Source organism: Acinonyx jubatus, chromosome C2, assembly GCF_027475565.1.
Source record: "Acinonyx jubatus isolate Ajub_Pintada_27869175 chromosome C2, VMU_Ajub_asm_v1.0, whole genome shotgun sequence".
Taxonomy (NCBI): domain Eukaryota; kingdom Metazoa; phylum Chordata; class Mammalia; order Carnivora; family Felidae; genus Acinonyx; species Acinonyx jubatus.
This window is the reverse complement of record NC_069384.1, coordinates 67,424,405-67,446,536: the sequence shown is the minus strand read 5'-3', so window position 1 is coordinate 67,446,536 and position 22,132 is coordinate 67,424,405. Positions and strand designations below refer to the sequence as shown.

General features: G+C 51.2%; 1 protein-coding gene and 1 long non-coding RNA gene across 3 annotated transcripts in view; one reads left to right on the top strand and one right to left on the bottom strand.

Annotated features, from left to right (window-relative positions):
* The first annotated feature begins 950 nt into the window (after positions 1 to 950).
* Positions 951 to 22,132, top strand: part of SEMA5B (semaphorin 5B) — a 117,268-nt gene continuing 96,086 nt past the window's right edge. Inside the window, exon 1 of one of the 2 annotated variants that reach the window (XM_053220945.1) lies at positions 951 to 1,348. The gene's annotated coding sequence lies outside the window, so the exon portion shown is untranslated. The remainder of the gene's footprint in view (positions 1,349 to 22,132) is intronic. The other variant, XM_027061003.2, reaches the window with a different exon arrangement.
* Positions 15,024 to 21,446, bottom strand: LOC128315197 (uncharacterized). The gene is made up of 3 exons (XR_008297694.1): positions 21,061 to 21,446; positions 16,468 to 16,723; positions 15,024 to 15,710 (listed from the first exon to the last, which is right to left on the bottom strand). It is a non-coding gene; the product is annotated as an uncharacterized LOC128315197 (long non-coding RNA).

Here is a 22,132-nt window from a genome sequence, read left to right as displayed (position 1 = left end):
TCCTTCATTATTTCGTTTTCTTTTCTTAGGTCACCTTTTTAATTTTAAAATACCTTTTTTTGTTCAGCAGAGGGCTCCCTTCCCATCCCTCTTGCAGCCCGGGCAGATAGGATTCGAAGCCCCCCCCGTCTCTCCCTCCACGGTTCTTGCCTTCAGAAACACTAGATGCTTAAACTTGTAAACATTTCAGCCTTGATCGGTGAGATCGCCGTAACCCTTCTCTCTCAGCCGAGAGAGAAGCACTCCTCTGCCTCCCGGGATCGCTAATCTCCTGGATGTCCTCCCAGTGTTCCTTGAGGATATTTTTACTCACTACAGCCCCTACTTGTTCCCCAAATCGTTCTGAGGGTAGGTGTTGCCAGCCCTAGTTTACAGTTGGGGAAACTGAGGCATGGAGAGGTTCCCTCAAGGTCGTGCAGCTGGTAAAGTTAACCCTGATCCAGCCAGTTCTGGTTTTCCAGTCCAGCCCAGCAGCCTCGTCTTCGACCGCAATTTATACCAGATTTCCCCTGTTTTGTACGCGATTCCTTCCCCCGTTTAAATCCACAGGCAGGAAGATCGTCCCTAGCTAATAGGGCTGGGGAATTTGGGAGCCGGGGGGAAGGGAGACTTTTCTCAGGCGCCAAGGGTTGGGGTGGGTAGGGTTCTGGTGGGCTGACGCCCCTAGAGGAAGTCAGGTTCGAGATGGGGTCACCGAGGACAGTAAGGCAGGGTGTGGCAAAAGGTAGCAAGGGCTCAGGAGGACCTGGGTCTCGTCGTCCGAATGCCGGCTGCGGAGCGGGACTTGTGTCCACCCACTGGGTGACACACACTAGGCAGGCCAGGGGCGGGAGTCGGGCCGAGCCTGGGGACATTGAGATGCAGGGCGCCCCCTCGCGCTCTTCCGCGCGCCTCGGGGCTGGCGGGTGAAGCGCCGGCCGCGGCAGGTCCTCTCCAACCCCCTCCTCCTTTTCGCTCCCGCTCCCTCCTTCCCTCCGCTCTCTCCCAACTCCTCCCCCCACCGCCTCTCCCCCACCCCCCCTCCTTCGGCTTCCTCCGTCTCCTCCCCGTTCTCACCCGCGCTCCGGGTCGGGAGCTAGTTGGAGCGCGGGGACTGCTGCCAGAGCCCAGCTCCACGGAGCCGGGCGGGTCGGCCGCGCGTCCAGCGGCTGCTGGAGGAGCCCGAGCGCAGCGGCGCGGGGCCCGGGTCGGGACTGCACGGGAGCGCCGAGCCCAGGGCCGGGGGCCGTTCCAGCGCGGCCGCCCATTCCCAGACGGGCCGCCAGCCTTCCTGGTTGGCTTCCGCTGCTCCGTGCCGCCGGGAGCCGGGAGCCGCCGAGAGCAGGGCACCTGTGCCCGCAGCCCGGAGGTGAGTCCCGGGAGCCCCGGGCGTTTCCCCTGCGCGGGCTGGGGCTGCAAGTTGCAAACTTCAGCAACTCGGCTGGGCAGAGGGGTAGGGGCCCGGAGGAGCTAGCAAGTTGGAACCGGGTGGGGGAGGCTGCGGGCGGGAGGAGAAGGGGGTCCCCGGGCTTCCTCGCCCACCGCTCTGCCGCTTTCCCGCCGACCGCCAGCTCCGGGTCCCGGCTGCGCGGGGCCCTGGTCGGGCCGCTCGGCCGGTGCGTCTGGGCAGCAGCCGTGATGGGGACCCGCCGCCCGGGCCTGGAGGAGGGGACGGACGAATGAAAGGCTGAGAGAGCGCGGGGCAGAGGAGCTGAGACTGGCGCCGCGATGGAGGCTCGCCGAGGGCCGACGAGTAAACCGGAGGGAAGGAGAGTGCGGGCGGCGAGGCGCGTGGGAACGCGTGGCCCGCTCGGAGTGTGAAATCTCGCGCTCGCGGACGTCCCCGCCTGCCCGGCCCCCACCCGGTTCTTCCCAGACCCCCTGCCCTGGCAGGGCCCCGCGGAGCCCGAACTGTGCCCCGCCAGGGCCCAGACGCGGCGGCCCGGGGGCCCCGCGCTCCCGCCTCGGAGGGTGGAGAAGGGTGCGGCGGCGGGAACGCGGGACGCGGACGGCGATTCCCTGATTTATTTTTCTCATGGTAATTCGTCTTTGTGGTTGGGGCTGCTCATTCACTTTCCGCTCACGTCGTGCGGGAGATCCAGCGCGGAGGGAGGGAGCGGGGGGCGCTCGGGCACCGGGAGGGATGGAGACAGGAGAGGGGATCCGGGACCCGCGCGGGGCGGGAGCCGACAGGGAAGTGGCGGTAGGACGCGCCGGGGGAGAAGGCGAGGCTGAGGCGACCCTGCCTTGCGGAGCCGCGAGCCGGCGGCGGTGGGAGGACAGAGCCGGCTCCTCCGCCTGCCGCAAACTTTAAACAACGAGGAGGAGCCACCTGAAGCGCGGTTCCTGCCTCCTCCCCAGCCCCCTGTGCCGAGTCCGCGGGTCATCCCACCCGCCCCGCCGCGCCGGGCTGGAGTGGGCCCCGAGCCGGACGGGGACGGGTAGCCGCCGGTCTCTGCCCCCACCCCCGCGACGCTCTGCAGGCTTTCCGCGGCGGGGATGAGAGCAGGAGCTGGGAGAGGGCTGCCCACCCTCGGGACGCGCTCCTTCCTGGTCCCGTGCCTGAGCAAACGCGAATGGGGTTGGAGGCGTGGAGGCTTGCCTGGGTCTAGACCCCACCGCGACCCTACCTTTTGTGCCTCCAACCCCCATCCTTTTCCTTCAGCCCCTAGCGATTCCAGTCTGCTTCCACCAGTCACCCCGCTTCCTATTCTCCCCATCCTCCCAGTTCGGCCTCATTCTGCTCTGAAAGCAGCGGCGCCTCTCACACGCCCTCCACGCCTGCGACTCCGGCCTCCCCACCCCCACTCTCCCTCATCTCATAGTCTGTCTTTTCCCATTCATTCCCCTCACTTACCCCGCCGCCGTCCCCCCCCCCCCATTTCTTCTTGACGTTTGAAAGTGACCTCTCACCTTTTCTGAGCCTAGATAGGTGACCTTGAGGTAGGGGCAGGGGGGAACTTGAGTCTGAGAACTGGACCTCACATCTAGGAAAGGGAGGACTGCTTAAGAAACAGTTTGGGAAAACCCACCAGTACCCTGCTCCAAATGTAGACTCCCAACAGAGGAGGAAGGGCAATAAAATATCAAAGAGAGGGAATTTGCCACTTGGTCACCCAGAGGACAGTGAGCATTGTTTTTGGGAGACCTGCTCGGCAAGAAGATGCCAGGTTAGGAAAGAGTGTGTGTGTGTAGGGGCAGGAGGGCAACTCCTTTCCTGATTTCAACAGCTGCCAGCAGCAGTTTGAGGAGGGGGTGGCAGAGCTTCCAACTCTGTTCTCTTTCCAGGGAGTCAGTGCCAGAGCCTTTGTCCTCCAGACCTGACAATAGCCAGCATTATTATCACTCGGACGTCAAACACTTTTTAAGTGCCTACTGTGTGCAATGCACCAGACTACATGTGGGTAGATACAAAGGTGTACAGGGCTGAGCCCATGCCCAGAGAGGCTGCTAAATTCACCGATTTGATCTAAAGAAGACGCGTGTGTGTATGTGTGTGTTTGGGAAGGGAGAACATAATGGGGAAAAGCACAGGCCGTACAAAACAGCAAGGGCTTGGTGCCAAATGGTGACCTAGGGCGTAGGAGAAGACTGTTTGAAGAAAGCTCTGGGACTCAGGTGGGACTGAGAGCTGGGCTTGTTGGCTCCGCCCCCCTGCCCACCAGCTGTCTGTAAAGGGAGGGTGGGAGAAGAGAAGGGAAGGCCAGGAAGGGGCTCCCTTTCCACTTTTCCTAGAGCCAGACCAGGAAGGCAAAGAAGCTGAGAGGTCCAGCCTGGCTCTGTGGATTGCCACGTCCCTTTTGGGACTGGCGGAATTGCATACGCTTTTCTGTCTTGGTGTATCCTCCCTGGCTTGTTTGAAAGCCACTCTGTTCGTTACTTCTTACTGAGGCTCAAACCTGGAAGATGGCTTAGAGATTGTCCATGTTAGGGAAGTCACAAACTCCAATGCCTATAGAAGCCAAGCAGGTAGCAATGTGCTGATCAGGCAGTTAGTTAGAATGGCTGGACACCTGGATGTTCAAAGTCAAACTGGCCAGATAAAATGGTCCAAGCAAAACCAATATCTGCTCTTGAGCAGCCTGACCCCCTATATTTACAGATCAAGAACTTAAGATCCTAAGAAACATTATCTCTTTGTGTGTACGTGTTATCATGTCTCCCAGAACCTTGGGGGTACTATGATGAGTTCTCTAGATGATGAGTTCCTTGAGGTCACGGAGTTATTTGTCTTATATAAATCTGAGCACTTCACATCCATTGATGCAAGGCTCCAGACATAGAGCCATGACTGGAACTCAGGTCTCTTCCCTATCCCTCCCCAGCACCCCAAGAACTCAGTGAGTATAAGCCAGCTTTGTTCTCTGCAAAAAATTTAAAAAAAGAAAGAAAGAAAGAAGAAGAAGCAAATCCAACCATGACTTTTTTGCTTCCCCTAATGTAGTAAAATCTTATTCAGGGGTTAGATGAGAAAAGATATTCAGGGATCCCGAAGGTTATCCAGAAATCCCTGAGCTCTGAGTATGGGTCTAAAAAAGAGAAGGGGAGCCCCAGCAAGGGGGACAGGGGTGGCAGACATTTATGGAGGATTAGCCTGACAAGGCTGAAGATGAGTAGGTAGAGTGTGTACACTTGGGGGGGAAGATGCTGTGGGTTCAATTATTTTCAGCATTGATCATGACACTCTTTTTTTTTTTTAGGGAGAGAGGGCATGCACACAAGTGAGGGAGAGGGACAGAGGGTGAGAGAGAGAGAGAGAGAGAGAGAGAGAGAGAGAGAGAGAGAGAGAATCTTAAGCAGTCTCCATGCTCAGTGTGGAGCCCAACACGGGGCTCGATCCCACGACCCTGGGATCATGACCTGAGCCAAAATCAAGAGTTGGATGCTCAACCAAATGAACCACCTAGGTACCCTGACACTCTTATACTTAATCTTGGTAACCCTCCTATATCCCATAGAAAGTCAACAAGGTAGAAACTCGGATCACTAGCATATAATCAACCAATTTAGTACTTTCATTGAGGACTGAAGTGCTAGAATGGGCACAGAGGGCAAAGGACCATGGAAACCTTAAGTGATACAGGGCTGAGACTCACACCCCCAGCTGCCAGGCGTTCCCCAAGGTCTGCAAGTGTTAGCTTTGTTATTGCCTAAGTACAGGATAGATGAGACCAACAATAGTAGTGAACTCTTGTGTTCACCATTTATTACTAAGCACCTACTGTGTGCCAGGCACTGTGCTGGAAGATATGGATATGAGGATAAACAAGGCATGTCTCTGATCAGAATGGAGGTGAATTGGTATGACTAGGAGAACACAATTACTAGCATTACCTTAACTTCTGTGATGGAATTTACTGTGAGGGTTTTCTTTTCCCTTGGGGTTTGACTGGGTAATCTGACAGCTAATGGGGAGTGTCTGAAGGACTTGGAGTCCTGGGTTTGTGGGGAAGGCTGAGAGGGCTAGGGTTCCACCACCTCAGATCTTCCCTGGGCTCCTCAGGTTGTCACTCATTGAGGGGGGCTGAACAACTACCTTGTGCCTGTGGTGTGCACAGAGACAAAGCCAGGCATCTGAAGATCTGGAAATGAGAACTATAGGGAGGAAGTGCTGGTTACTTATTCTTCAGGGTCTGAACCCCACTGGGTCCTGGGACCATCCTTTGCCTCATCCAGTCACCTAGATCACTAGCCTGTCTTCTTTGACTGGGGTGTGTGTGTGTGTGTGTGTGTGTGTGTGTGTGTGTATTGGAGATACCTACCTCTAATGGATGGATTTTCTTCACATTCAGATCTTTGCATTTGAATTCAGACACTACTAAGTTGATCTAAATCTATGACAAAGCTTAACTAACTTGGTCTTAAATGTATGAAAAGAAGCCAAAGCAAGTGGCTTGACTAATGGAGTTTCATTGAATTGACCAAATTGAGCCCTTCTTTTACAGCTTGTGTGGGCAACACCTGGATTTCACAATGCTATACTGTTGTGAACCTTCTCCTTTTGGTTTGATGATGGGTGCTTTCACTGAAGAGATGGCTCAATGATGGGTAATCTGAAACGGGATCTTTGCATATGCCATTCTCTGTCTCAGATGGAAGATTCTCCCCCAAGATTTTCTTTCTGAAAAAATGTCCCTAATAACGGATTTGAATGCTAGAAAGTAGCAAGGCAAATTCCAGCTGGGAGTAGGGTTCTGGAAGGGAAGCAGGGTGCCGAATGTTCTATGGCTCTGCCATGCCACTTTTTCTCCCTTCTGCTGTAGTGTTTTGCTTTAATGAGCATGAGAGATGAAAACCAAACCTTGCAGGATGCACTCTTTAATCCTGACATTAGTCAGGGGCTCACCAAAGAGAAATGACTACACTTGGTAGCTTCAAAATGGAAAAAAAGAAGGTGGTTTCCTATCCAATTTGCTGCTGGGCACAGTGAGGAAAGCGGGAGGAGGAACCCTTGCAATGAAGACCAGGCTCGGGAGAGTTTGACCTTGAGCACACTTCCCAACAGTTGGGCTGTTCACCCTCCTCCAGTCTGACTTGAAACAGAAGGATAAGGAGGTTGGGCTGTTCTTGAGCAAGTGAAAGCTTTATAGGCAATGCTGTGTGTGCTGAGTTGCGCCATGACACTGCCCTCATTGATCTGCCTTAATAAGGATGACTTAATCAGACTTGCACCTGGAACTCGTTTGAATTTGAAGCCTTGTCGATATTATCAGAATAGCTTTGCATTTGAACCAAGAATGTCTCTGGCTGGCCTCTTCTGCAATAGGAAGGGATGGTACTGGAGGATGGCTGGTGACCATCTGCTTGTCAGTCCCCCGAGGATCAAATTGGAGCAGATAGATTTAAATTCCCAAAAGGGGAGGCTGGGTTAGAAATGAGGGAGTCTGCCCCACTTGAGAGCTTCTGCCAGACCTAGATTCCCCATCTGTGAAAATGAGATGGTCAGATGAACCCTAAGACTCTTTCTGGCCCTTGAGGTCAGCACTCTTGAATGGAGATTACAGTCACTTCTTCATTTTCCAGGAAAATCTCTTTTTTGTGGATCACTTGTGGAGAATGTTTAGTCTAAGACCAGTTTCTAGTTCCCTCCAGACCCACTGCTGATAAGCCACCTGACTGCCAGTATCTTCAGAGAGTGCATTCTTTCTCCCTTTAGCTTCTGCCTAAGCCAAACATCATTTGGAAGCTAAATCTGCTGCACAGTAGGGGTGTGTGTGTGTGTGTGTGTGTGTGAGAGAGTGAGAGAGAGAGAGAGAGAGAGAGAGAGAGAGAGAGAGAGAGAGAGAATATACTCACATACATCCATGTACAAATAGACGCAATGCATTGCAAAGCTCTGTTAGGGTTTGATCATCCAGCATTTTGGATTATCTGCAGCTCTGTTCTTCTGCTGGAGTTGATGTAATTCTGTCTCTAGGGAGACAATGTCAATGTCTCTAGGGAAATGGTGGGGTGGCAATTTAGATCTGTCCCTATCTGCCAACCCCACTGTTCCACCTGAGACAAAACTCCCTCCATACTGCCCTAGTCATTGTCCTGAGGGGGCCCCCAGGAGCTCCCCTTTAAGGAGCACAAAAGAGCCGTAGTTGGTTCTTAATTATTCAGGGATGGATGGATCCAGTGTGTAAAGCAACCGACCCAAGCCTGTTCTTTCCCTTCTTTTGGTGCCTTGGGTAACTCTATACCTGTATCAAGAAGCTGGGGGAGATCTTATCATTTAACACAAACTTTTGTTTCCAGCAGCTTGTTCCCTCTGCTCCTCTTCCCTTAAGGCGCCTGGGGGAAACCAGGAGCCCTCTGAGAGGCCTCATCCACCCAGAACAGACTGCCTTTAAGGTCTACACATTGCTCTCTTGACCAGGATGTGTTTCTGCCCGAAAGCAGGACAGAAGAGGAAAATACCACTAGACCAGCTCTGGCTTCTGCAGAGTCAGGTCCCTATAGATTTCCCTCAATCTTTGTTTCCTTCCCTTCTCCTGTTTGTAAAGCCACCTGTACTTACAGTTTATGGAGTCAGCTGGTAACCTGGGCCCCATCAGGAGCCTCAATGGAGAGCAGTGTCCTTGTGGCAAAAACTCCCAAACAGCCCAGCTACAAGGAGCACTTCTGTGAAAGCCCCTCAAGGCTGAGGGTCGTTTTCCTGCATAAACCAGGTACCTTGGGGCTGCCTGCTCTATTTCAGCATCTCTCCAGCTCATAGAGTGAGTCTCTCTTGATATATGGGGCCCAGTCCAGGGAGCAAGGCTCCAGTGACCTCTGTATTCAGGTAACCGTAGCTTGGCTCAGTTCAATATGAATCCACTGATGTCTATTAGAATCACCTGCAGAGCTTTGACAACCTATAGATGACCAGCTCCATCCTAGACTTTAATTAAGTCAAAGTCCCTGAGTGTGGAGCCTGAACAACTGATATTTTTTTCGCTTCTAATATGCAGCTATAGTTGAGAGCCGCTGACCTAAATCTTCTTTCTTATGCTGCCCCTGGCCGCACGCCAATGGCATGGCGTGCCCAATCTCTTTGCCCTCAGCCCTTCCAAACAGCCAGGTCCTTTCTAGTAGTCACCAGCTACAGCTCCTGGCATTCAGATCATAGCTACTGTTTGTGTTCCTGCATTCTGAATGTAATGGCTTTGTATTATAAGCTGATTGTGGGAGCACCCTTCTAGTGTAACTTCTTTGAGATCGTTTCTTCTTAAAAAGCATTTATAAAAGTAACGCACATTCATTCAACACTGTTGCTTGTTTACTTCTAGATACATATATAACAAAATTGTGATTGTACTGTTTGTGTTACTTTGTAAGTAGCCTTTTTCATTTAATAATATATTGTGGTAATTTCCCCCACGTCTTAAGTATTCTTCTCCAATGGGCTTTTTAATGGCTGCCAGTATTCCATCCTATGGATGTGCCCTAATTTATTTACTGAATCCTCTGTGGGTTGGACATCTAAGATGTAAACTACTTTTTACTAATATAAATAATGCTGCGGTGAACATCCTTGTATATAAATCTTTGTGCCTGTAGATGATTATTTCAGAACAGATTTCTAGAAGTGGAATATTTATGCTTCTTTTTCACATGGACCATCTAGACAATTTTTGGTGGACTTCCTATAGCAGTAAAATGTTTTCATATTCAGAGCTGAAAAAATAAACTGTTTTCACTGACCTCCTCTGAGGCTTCAAGCTGGCTGCTTCACCCTACTTGACCTGAGGGTCCGAATCCTTGCCCTGGCTGGATGCCTCAGCTCCACCTCCAGGTGAGCTCCAGGTCTCTCCTGCTCCTAACCCAGTGTCTTTAGTTGCTTCTTTCACCTGCTTAGCTTTTTCTTCTTCACGTCTCCAGCCCAGGAACTACCAGCCTTCAGTGCCTTTAAGTTATTGTTCCATAATAACAGCTATTATTTATTGAGCTGTTACTATGTACCAGACAGTCCGCTAAACTCTGTATACCCATTGTCTCTTTTAATCCTCATGTGCCTCATGTGCACGGATTATTTTTATCTCCACTTGCCACACGAGGAAACTGAAACCTTGAGAGGAAACTGAAACCTTGAGACAGAAAACAATTTGCCCAAGGTCACATGGTTAAAAAGTAGTAGAGCTGGGATTTAAACCCAGACTATCGACTTCAGAGCCTATACTCTTAACTGTGTATGTTACTTTTTTCCACCCTTGGCTGAGGGTATCAACATATTGTTCACAAATGCTCCTTCAGCATCCCATGGTCATAGCCTATGCCTTTCTCCAGCAGAAGAACACTTTTCACGTACGAGTGGCAGCAGAGTGGCCACTTGTCAAGGCCCCATTTTCCTTTTCACTTCCTTGATTCTGTCTTCACCCCTTTCTCCAGGTACCCCATGCCAGAAAACATGCCTCCTCACTGACCAGCTGCCAAAATCCCAGCATGCCTTGCAGCTTAGCAGGTCCAAGTTTGACATATCCCTATTGCATTTTCCCCACCCAGTCGGAAGGATTTGGATGGTACTTGCCCAGTATGGCTTATAAAGCTGCCAGGGAGGCATGCTCTAGTAATGATGGGGGGATAGGCAGCCTGACTTCTGTTGGATGTCAAATACTGTTTAAAGTGGAGGCTCGGATACATTTTTGCATTCTTGCCTTTTTCACATTGCTGTTGCCCAAAAGATAGAGAGATAGCAACCGAAACTATCCTTGTGATTTGATTCTGACCATGACCAAGAACTAGGTTGTGATGTGACAGCATTCATATGAAAGACACCGCTTCAGCCTGGTGTTAATAACAGCCAAGGAAAGAAATGACATGCCCACGGACCTTCCCTAGACTATAGGAAGTCTGATCTTATGATTAGGGATTCCCAAAGGGAAGATGGTGTGTGGCAGGTGAGCTTCTGAAAAATGAATCTTCACATTTTTATCCATGAGTTGCATGAAACTGGTGTAAGTGAGCTTATCAAATTGGTTGATGACAAGACTATGATGGGCAGCTCCTATAAAAGATAGAATAAATATTCAAAATGATCTCAACAGACTGGAATGCTGGGTTTAAACCAACAAGATGAAATTTAACAGGGGCAGATGGAAAGTCACATTTAGATTGCACAAATTAATTACTCAAGTTCATAAGGGGGATGGGAGTGGGAGAAGACTTGGTTTGGCTGCAGATCCTGAAAAAAGAAAAAAAGATCTGAGGGGTTTAATTGTGCACAGACTTTATAGGAACTGACAGGGTGATGGGCTTGCTCAAAACAATACCATCTTAAATGGCACTAAGAGAAGTGCAGGAACCAGATTGGGTTCTCCCCGGTAATTCTGTCCTCATTTCTGGACATGGATCTTAGAGGGGACCCTGACCAACTTCAGTGTGCTCCATGGAGGGCAGCCAGCAACAGGAGGGGCTTGGGAAACCCACCCACAAAAGTTCCAGTGAAGGGAACTTGTCCATTTATTTAGAGAGGGAGAAAACCCTAGGGGTCATGCTGGCTGACTGCAGAAGGGGCAGGACTTCCTATAGGAGAGAACACAGCTCATCAGCCCGGAAAAAGCAGAAGACTCCAGAGTAGAAAGTACAGGAAGCTGGATTTTTTTCAGAATGGGCATCTTCCCAACCAGATGGGTTCTGGTGAAGCAGCACCAGCTGTCAGTCTTGCTGCCCAGGATGTTGCTGGGGGACTCCTGTACTGGAGACAGATGATGATCCCGGCAGTGAACCTTTATCTCTCCGTGGCTCTGAGTCTGGAGGACACCTGCTTCCTTTCCTGATTACTCCAGAGCAGTTGTTCACAGAGCAGGTCCCTGGCCAGCAGCATCAGCACCACCTGGAACCTGTTAGGAATGCAACAGTTCTTGGATTGAACCCCAGATCTAGTAACTCAGTGATTCCTAGGCTCGGGCCCAGCAACCTGCACTTAAACAGACCCTCCAGGCCATTTTCATGCCTGCTGAAGTTTGAGACTCTACTTTAGACCACACTAGGCTGTTCTTTCTGTTACTGGGTGCCTGTGACACTTCTACATCCCATTCCACTTTAGTGTGGAAACTTGGGAGGAACACAGGCTTTGGGATGAGACAGACTTGAGTTCAAACCCAGTTTTTGTTTGTGGGTTTCATATGAGTTCCATTCCCTGTCTGAGCCTCCTTTTTGTACTGTGAAGTGAGGAAGGACTAGTTTAAGGGAGGATGGAATGAAGTAGTAGAACTCTTGTAGACAGATGCTCACTCTTAGTATCAGGTCATCCTGGGAACAGTCTTAATAGCATAGGAGTTGGTCAAAGGGAGGCCTGGGTGCAGCCTCCTCTGTATCCCCTCAGCACCCACCAGCAGGGCCTTCCCACCCAGTTCGAGTTGGTGAACTCTGGGGCTGCCAGTTTCCTCGCTCCCTGGGCAATGGAGAGCCATGGCTGCTTTCCTTCCCACCCCTTTTCATGCCCATCCTTGTGAGCATGAACAAGTTCATCCTTCCAGTGCACCTGCGTCTCACTGAACCCGATCTTCTGAGGTGTGTGATTCCAGACTCCCTGCTCTCGGCATGCCATTTTGCCTGCCAAAGCCATCGATGAAAGGTCTTGGGCCGAAACAAACCGCAGGAGCCTCTAACTTTACATGGGTAAGGGGCCTGAGCTTCTGGTGTCGGCCAGGCAGGGGAATAGGAGTGGGTCCTTCCTGGAGCTGGAAGTGGCCAGGGTCACCTCTACAGGTCCCTACTGAGCGGTCATCTGGCAGAGTCTTCCTCAGAGACAGAGAGCTCATCACCCCACGAGGTGCCCATTCAATTTTTGCTCAACAATGTCTAATAGAAAGTTCTTATATTTCTCTGAAGTCTGTGTCTCTCCTTGTGGGCCCCATCTCTTCCCATGTGGCTGTTCCAGGCAAACCTAGTCACTTCCATGTCAGAGCTTATCCAGCATGGGAGACCAATTGCCTTCACCTCTTCCCCACTTCCACGAGTGCTCCTCTGACTTGTCTCTTCATCTCTGGGCACAGAACTCTGAACATCCTCCCACTTGTCTTAAATTGCGGTCACCAGGACCAAATCTGGTTTTCCAGGTGAGGCCCGGCCAGCACACCCTCATGCGTCCAGTTACCACAGCTTCTGTTAATGCAGCCTTAATTCTGCCCTGGCTATTTTTGGCAGCCACGTGGCCCTGCTGACTTTCACGGATCTCGCAGCCAACCATTCCCCTTAGGTCTCCCTTTTAGCATAATCTGTAACTCAGCCCCATCTTCTAAGTATGTCTTTGTGTTGCTTTAGTTTGCTAGGGCTGCTGTAAGAAAGTCCCCCAGACTGGGTGGCTTAAACAACAGAAGTGTATTGTCTCACAGTCCTGGAGACTAGAAGCCCGAGATCAAGATGTTGTTAGGTTTGGTTCCTTCTGAGGGCTGAGGGAGAACCTTCCCCTAGCTTCTGGTGGTTTCCTGACAGTGCTTGCCATTCCTTGGCTTATAGAAGCACCCCCTTAATCTCTGGCTTTCTCTTTGCAAGGCATTCTCCCTGTACACCTGTCTCCAGATTTCCCCTTTTGTAAGGACACCAGTTATATGTGATGAGGGGCCCACCCTACTCCAGTATGACCTCATCTTAACTAATTACATTTGCAACAACCTTATTTCCAAATAAGGTATCATCCTGGGGTTCTGGGGATTGAAACTTAAACATGTGACTTTTAGAGGGACACAGTTCAACCCATAACAGCGCTGTAGTCTTTCTGGTCTTCTGTTTGAGACTCTACGTTTTTCCCTAGTTCATTTCATCTTGTCTAAATTCAGCCCCTCTCTCTAGCTGATTAAAATATTTCAGATTCTGGGGGCGCCTGGCTGGCTCAGTCGGTAGAACACATGACTCTTAATCTCAGGGTTGTGAGTTTGAACCCCACGTTGGGTGTAGACACTGGTTAAAAATACAATTTAAAAAAAAATCCAGTATACCTGCTAATAACTTCCACCTTCAAATGCTTCCCATCTATCGATCCAAGGAACTGATAAGATATTGAATGCAGTGGGATAATTCAGAGCCCTGTAAGTACCTGGCTGCTTCCATCCAAGGGGACTCAAACCATCAGTAGGCATCCTTGGGTAAGACTGTACAGCCAGCTCTGTGTGCTACTAATTCTTCACCTTTTAGCTTCCTTTCTCTAGCTTATATGCAACAATTTCTTGAAGAGCTTGTCAGATGGTTTCAAGATCAGCTACACCGGCAAACCCCATTTCCCTCGTCTACCAGCCTGGTGACCCTGTCAACAGAGAAGATGAGCTTTGCCTGACAGGACTTTATTACTGAACACACACTTTCTGACTATGATCTCAGCTGCCTTTCCCAAAGTGCCCACCACCATTCGTTTATAGTCTTTTCAGGAATTTTTCTCGGACAGCACATTGAGTTTCCCACTGTGTGGTTGACAGAATCCACCCCAGACCCGTTTCTGGAAGTGAGGGCTTTGTGGCCTGCCTGAGGCCTCCCAGCCCCTCTCGTGCTGGCCAGGATCCTGTCAGGATTCCTGGGAGATCCCCACAGCTGTCTGAGCCTCATCTGCACGTACCCTGGGTGTGTGGCTGGGCCAAGTGGCTTGAATGCATTTGGAGCAGCTGGAGTTTTTTACAGCCATTGCGCCAGCCTCCAGCTTGGGCCTCCTGTGCCCGAGGCTCCTCTCACTCTTTCCGTTCCATGGAATCCCATGCCCTGATGGAGAAGACAGAAGCTAAGCTGGAGGCAGAGCTGAAGGCCCACCAGAGAAGCCCCCAAACCTCTGGATACCACATTAGTTCCCTTTCAGCATGCTTTCCCCTTCCCGCTCTTCTCTTTCCCAAATTCCTCTCATTTTTCTTTTTCCTATTCTTGCTCTTTGACTCCTTGAGGGTAAGACACAAGTGAAGATGAGAGGTGTGCATCAGGGGGCTGGCCTGTCTTGCATGGGCAAGCATCTGGCTGCGTTGGGACAGGTGAGGGCAGCCATCTGCTGAAGGCCTCAGATGCTTTGCTGAGGAGTCTGGTGCGGAAGGCAGCCTGGAGCCACACAGAGGGGCTTGAATTCTGGCTCCACCGTATACTTGCAGAGTGACCTTGGGCAGATGGTTTCTCCTCTCAGAGGCTCGGTTTCCTCATTTGTAAAATGGCCATAATACCTGCTTCAGAGGGCAGTTGTGGGAACTGAATTAAATGAGCTCCTCTGAGTAAAGCGGGACGTATGGAAAAGTACCTGGGAACTAAGGGTACCAAACACACCGGCCCTTCTGCAGAGCGGCCTGGTGAGCTAGCGATGGATGAGGTGGGGGAGAGGGAGGCCCGTGACGAGGGCGGGGAGGAGACGAGATCACAGTGCCAGGATTGCAGGGAGGCCACGAGAATGGAAAAGGAGTTAGTCTGAGAGAAAGCGGGAAGGAAGAAGCCCCAGGATTCTGAGCAATTTGCGGAAGAGGATGGGGTTGTTAAGAAGATTTCCTAGAGTTTACTGAGAGTTTGTGTTGTGCCAGGCCATGTATTTATTTATTTGTTTGTTTGTTTGTTTATTTATTCATTTATTTGTTTATTTATTCATTCAATATATGAAGTTTATTGTCAAATTGGTTTCCCTACAACACCCAGTGCTCATCCCAAAAGGTGCCCTCCTCAATACCCATCACCCACCCTCCCACCCCCCATCAACCCTCAGTTTGTTCTCAGTTTTTAAGAGTCTCTTATGCTTTGGCTCTCTCCCACTCTAACCTCTTTTTTTTTTTTTTCCTTCCCCTCCCCCATGGGTTCCTGTTAAGTTTCTCAGGATCCACATAAGAGTGAAAACATATGGTATCTGTCTTTCTCTGTATGTGCCAGGCCATTTAAAAAGCTGCTCTGTGTATTTTAGCTCATGAAAGTCTTAGGGGTAGGTATGGCTTTATTACCCCCGTTTTATAGATGGGGCAACTGAGACACAGAAATATTACATAACTATTAAGCCAGTCCAGGCCTCCAACCCTGGTTGGCCCGCTACCTCCAAGCTCGCTCTCTCCTCCTTCCCACCAATATGTTTTTCCATTTCCCATTCCTGTTCGTCCATCACATTGCCTCCATCCCCGCTGGATCCTGTAGGATCCTCATGCCAACTCCTCTTCACCGTTGTGGGGTGGGGTGCAAGGCCCTGCCTGTCTCTTAGGACACTTCTCAGGGCACCTTCCGTGAAGCCCTGACTCATATCCATGTTGGTTCTCCCCCACTCCCACTGTCGATCTGTAGAAGGGTGGCTTTAAGTTAAACTTCAGGAAGAGCCTCCCAAGTATGAACTGTAAGAGAAATTAAAACAGCGTGACTTAGCTGGAGATCTTTAGGGCTAAGGTGGAGGGGTGGAAGAGGAAGAGGATGAGGAGAGGTGGTATGGCTCCTGCGTCCTGGACCTCTGAGACGACAGCTCTGGATGCCAGAGGCGTGTCAGTGAGGGGCTCCTCTTGGCAAGATGGCTGCCACTCCTAATTAACCCATGGCTTTAATTACACTTCACAGCCTGGTCCTGCTGAGAGAGAGGATTGCTCTGAGATTGTGGCACTGGGCTAAATGTCTGAAGCAGTTTCCACTTCACAAACTCCTCTCCTTGCGAGGGTGGGACCACAGGGGAGGGCTTTGCCTGGGCCTGGGCCTGGGGGGATAGGAATGGGGAGCGTGCCTGTGGCCGTCCCCTACCCTCCTGCCCTCCTGTTCTGGTCACCTGTCTGGAGAAACCTCCCTGACTGTGAATTAGGCTTCTGCTGGCAGTTTGGTGCTGCGGCCTCGTCCAGGGGCTCTGAGAGCCAGAAATGGGGGGGGGGGGGCAGGGCAGAAAGGAGCAGGAGGAGAAGGCACAAGTGGCCCTAGGGGTGGATGAATGCCTCCAGACCCAAGGATTAATCCTGGTGGGATCTGCTTTGTATTCTCCAATAACCACTACGTGTGGGAACCTACTGTGGGCCAGTCTCTCATTTAAGTCCTCATGGAGGTTTATAATGGAGGGATTTAGCCCCTAGTTTACAGAGGAAGGAAAGACCTCAGCAAGGCTAAGAAACTTACCTAACATTGCATATAAAGGTGAAGTAAAGGAAGGATTTGAACCCAGGTCACAGTAAACCCAGAACAAGTGCTCTTTCCACCTGACAATGGGCCTCTCCCAGTAGCTGGTTGCCTCTCCCAGTAGCAGTCTCCTGTAGATCTGGGATGCAGAATCCAAAGATTGGGATACGCCGTGTTTTCTGCTGTAATGTTGTTCTTAAGTGCTGTCGCTGCTGGGAAACCTGGGGCTCTGGGTTTCTCTGGGTCATTCTGTGTCCTGAGGAGGTGATGGGAAGCTTTATGGGAAGCCATCCTACTCTTCCATAGCATAGCCATGGTCTCCCTTCCCCAGGTTGTCCCTCTCCTGTGACCTCACAGGGGCAGCTACCTCAATGCCATCCTAAGCCCTCTAGTGACCGCTCCCAGGCCTGTACCTCTGCCAAGAGCCAATGTCTTACGCACTTTCTCAACCTCCAGCGTGGAAGCCTTGGCCCTGAGTCACAGGCTGTGTGTGTGTGTATATGCTGGGGGTGGGGGTGGGGGTGGGGGTGGTCTGAGGTAGAGTCTGCTGCCCTATGGAGGCTCCATCTCCCATCTCAGTGAGAATTCGCATTCCCATTGTTCTTGGGCAAAACTCCAGACTCCGTCTACTGCCATCCCAGATGTCCCACAGTGCCCCATGTTGGATCTGCACACCCTTGAGCTTGCTCATGTGTGACAAGGAGGCTAGACCAGGGGACCATGTCTTGCATGCCCCATGTGCCTGGCATTCTGCTCTCTAAATTACCAGGGGACTGTCCCAAGAGTTATTCCCTCATCTTATGAATGGGAAAACTGAGGCTCTTGTAGTTAGGTAACTGGCCCTAGTGCACACTCTCAATCTCACTGGCTCTCTCTGTTCCCTTGCAGCCCTGACAGGGGAAGGCTTGCAAGAGAAAGGGGCTCAGCAGCTCCACGAGAGGGGCTTACTACCCACCCCTCTTTTAGTGCATTCAGCAATGGCTTTGGGCCTGCCCACTGGAGGGTAGGCTCCCAGGACAGAACCACAGCTTTACACGCGGATGTTCAGTCCAAATCATACCCCATATCTGTCATAGAGATTTGGGGTGGTGAAGCTGGTCAGGGGGTTTGGAGAGGCTCACATCTCAGAAGATAGAAATCAGACCACTCACTGCAGGTCTCAGATGATCTTTCTATGTTAAGAAGACCCATTTTGTGGGTCTGACACAACTTGGTGCCCTTTATGAGGGTGTGAAGGTCAGTGGAAGGGAGGCTGGGCTTCAGACGCTAGGTGACCTGTGTGCATGGATGATCCATCCTTCAAGGCACTAAGGAAAATGATGTTTCTCCTGTTGGATTTGCTCTGATGGGACTGTGCCAAAATTCTTCCTGGTTCTAAACTCAAAACAGTGTTTACATTGTGGGTAAAAATGTTTGCAGTGAACTGGAGAACCACAGGGCTTGGAAGGATCTGGGATAACATCTAGTGTGGGCAGCAGGAGCTGGGATGTGGAGGTTGTAGTGGTTCCGGAGTTTTGGCTATGCCTGTCTGTGAATTTGGCTTCAGAGCTGAGCCATTCTTCTCACTGAGTGACAATGGACATAAATGGAAGATGCGCTCCTCTAGGTATGGGGAGGTCACCGTTGTTCTCGGGGTTTTGAAGAGACAACTTTCTAGAGTTCTCATTATCTGGTGATAAGATTTACATCTCAAAGTGAGAGGTGAGAAACCAGGGATGCCACACCCCATGTGTGGGCCCACATGTGACAGAGAAGAGCCAAGGTGGGAGAGAGAGGGTGGAGGCTGGCAGTGGTGCCCGGGATCGAGCCAGCCTTGGCGTTGCCCACTCGGTCCTCTGGGCTGTGACAGCTCTCACCACAGGGCAACACAGGGAGCTTCTCTGAGTTCACAGACTCAACCCCTTGGCCTGCCCTATCAGCCTCTCCAGTTCTACCTTGAACTGACTGTCCAGTAATGACGAATATTGACCTGAGCACCCATCATGCACCAGGACTGTGATGGATGCTGGATGCTGGAGAGATAGGGGTGAATAGGGCACAGCTCTTTCCTTGCAGGAGGTGACAGTTCCAGGGAGAGGCAAGAAGCCTGTTAGCCCCCCTGTAGTCTGCTGAGCTGCTGGCCTTGCCCACACCCATGGCTGCCCTGTCTGCAGGGCTAAATTCTTAGGAACTGGCTGGGCCACTCACTGGCTCCATACAGTCTCAGGTAATTCACCTTCTCCTGCTCCGGGCAAAATGATGAGGAGGATATTGACAAAACCCATGTTTTAATGGAGCGCTTTACTATTGTCAAAGGACATTCGTATCCTTCTTTTCTTCTCCCAGAAACCGCCACTTCCCTTTACTGAACTCTATGCCGAACACTATTCTAACTGGTTTGTACATTATCTCATTTAATTCTTATACCAATAGCAAACAATTCGGAGTTTGGTACTGTTCTACTCATTTTAGAAATGAAGAAGTTCTCCAGGAAGAATATGTCCCAGTCATGCATCAACCTAAGAGGCAGTTTCAAATCCTTGTTTCCAATTCCAAACTCCATGCTGTGTCCTGTCACACCACATAGTATCTGCTGTCAGTGTGAGTGTCCTGGGGGAGTCTGGTGCCAGGCTCTGGCGAGCACTGGTATCCTGGGGGTGCTGAGGGCTCCCTGCCCCACACCTAGCAGAGTTGCCACCTTGGCTACTTGCCCCGTTCCTTAAGGGTAAGCCTCGCCCGCTCCTTTCTAGATCTGTTTGGAGTTGGACCTGAAGGTGCCCACCCAGAGCGCCCATAGTTATCAGCGGTGCCTCTCCCTTCCCTGGGCACATAGGACACTCAGCAGGGGTGCTGTCCTTTTTCATTCCACCAGCACACTGGAGTGCCCTAAAAGAGGCAACAGTAAAACTCAGAAGGACAGGGAGGGGCAGGATGCTTCTGGGCTCCAGGTCAGCAAAACCTCTTGGTCTTCTCCACCTTCGAGGTCAAAGAAGGCGGGTGGGGTGGGGGGTGGGGAGTAGTCCAAACCACTCCCTTCTTGCTCTGTGTTGTCCCGGCACTGGCGGGGGGGGGGGGGGGGGGGGATGGCGTTTGAGGAGGAGGGACTGTTTCTGCCCACTTGCCATGCCATGCTTTGGTGGAGAAGAGCAAATCTGAGCTGGTAGTGCTTCCCTGGGGCCCTGACCCCTGTTTTCCTCTGTCCGAGTCCATCTTGTGAAGGGATGTATGTTTAGCGGTTTTCTTCCCAGGCAGAACAGTACAGTCACCAGGGTGGTGGGGGATGGAGTGTGGGGTGTGGTTTAAAACCACCAAAGCCCAGGCCCCACTATCAAAGAGGGATTCCATCTGTGCAGATGGAGCCTGGGCATTGATATATTTTTAGGGCGCCCCAGGTGAATCTCAGGGACAGTCAGGAAGAGAAACCCCGGGACATCTCTTTCTGCCTTGCCTTAGCACTCTGTGCTGCCTGTACTGCTTTAGAACCTGTGATGGTCTCCCTGATGTGCACTCCATCTCCCAGGGAAGGGAGAGAGCCCTGTTTGTCTCTGTGTCCCTTTGCTCAGCCTAATGCCTGGCACCAAAGCCTCAGTCAGTGCGTGTTGAGTTGTTAATGAGAGCCAGTCAGAGAACATCCTGGTTTCCCCTTCTCTTTCTCTCTCTTTCAAAACATGGATGGCACATGTTCTCAAAAACAGGATCTTTGATTTTTATATCTCCAGTGTGGGGTGAGGAGTAGGGTGCTGAACCCCTGCAGAATTTCAGGGTCACTGGAGAGTCTCTATAGCTGGAAATAGAGCAGGGGACAATGGGAGGGGTCCTTTGTGGGGGCAGGTATGGAGCTGTACTCTCTTATTTTCTCTCTGTCTCTCTGTCTCTCTCATACTTGGATGTAATCGTGAATGGAGGTGGTAAATCTCTAAACACAGGGGTAGGGCCTGACGTGCAAGGGCTGAAGGAACAAATGTTGTCTCTGTGTATTTCTACCTGATGTACGCGCAGGTCCCTCCCTCATCCCGCAGGGAAAGCTTGGGTAATGGAAACCTGCAGAGATAAGGAAGACCCTTCCCTCAGCCCACAGCCTCTCTTCTTATGGACACCCCACTGTGGGTTCTTCCTCTCAGTGAAGTGAGGGAATGGAAGAGAAAGTAGAAGTCTCTGAGCCTGCTCCCCACACTGAGAACCCCTCCCAGAGAGGAGAGAATGGAGTATGGGTGCATTGGTAGGAGTCTGGGTACAAACTCCCTTTCATCTCCTGCTGAAATGCTGCACCTTGATTTCCTGCCAGCCCCGCCACGGGCCCAGGGACCCACATCTTCTGCGGCCCCATTGAAGACTGGGTGGCATTGATGCTGCGGTCCACACTGGGAAGCTCGGGTTTCCCTTGCCCCACAGCCTGAACCACATCAAAGGTGCACCTGCAGTGGGGGCAGGGAGGCCCCCCCCCTCCCAGCCCTGGGCAGCTGCAGGCCCTCCCCCTCCAGCTGGAGGCTCTGCCCCTTGCCACTGCCCCTGAACCCAGGGCCCAGGGGAGACCCCTGTCCAGTAGGTCTGCATCCTACCCGCCACTTGGACACCTCTCTCATCCTATCTCCAAACAGACCCTTCTCCACAGACCTGCGCTCAGCTTGGCTGCTCGCTGGATTGCCTCTGCTTTGTCTCTTGTAAGTCAGGTTTCAAACGTGCAGTCTCTGCCTTCGACATCTATGCAGTCCCTTCCCCCGTTCCCACCTTAGTCTTTTATTGCCATTGTCACTTTCCCTGGGTGACTTTCTCAGGTGGGCTTCTAGTGATTCAGTCCGGTGGCCATTTGTCGGTGCTTATTCCCTGGGGATCCCCCACCTTTAACACTCTCAACAACCTCTTTTCAAAATCCTGCCCTTCCCAGGCTTCTTTCTGGCCTGCCTGCACACCTCCTCCTTCTGCTCTGCTAACAGCTCTCCTCTCCTCCCATTCTGATCCCACCTGTCCATTAGGGCCAGGACTAGCCCACCTGATGCAAGTGGCCCCTTCTCCTGGGTCCTGAGAGGTGGAGCATCTCAAATAATCCTGTCACAAATACCTACTGTGTGCTCACAGGTGCACATTGCCCTTCTAATGCTTGCGAGCCAGAGCTCTGAACAGAAACCCTGTCCCTACGGACTTTATATTCTAATCGAGAGGGACAGAAAAAACACAGTAAATCATGTAGTGTGTGAGAAGATGATAATAAAAGTAAAAAATGTGATAGGGTGTGGTCTTAACTATTAGCAGGACAACAATTTGAATATATCCCTAAACAATACATGCATTCCCATGTATCCCTTACTTTGCTTCAACAGTTATCAGTATTTTTTGCCCATCTTGTTTTATCCATTCCATCCCCCACCAAACTTTTATTTATCCTAGCATATTTAAAATTTTTTAATGTTTTTTAAATCTATTTTTGAGAGAGAGAGAGACAGAGAGAGAGAACGAGTGGGGGAAGGGCAGAAGGACAGGGAGACACAGAATCCAAAGCAGGCTCCAGGCTCTGAGCTGTCAGCACAGAGCCCAACCCGGGGATCGAACTTGTGAACTGTGAGATCATGACCTGAGCTGAAGTCGGACGCTTAACCAACTGAGCCACCCAGGCGCCGCTATCCTAGCATATTTTTAAATAAATCCCAGGTATCATGAAATTTTATCTATAGATACTTCAGTGTCCAGC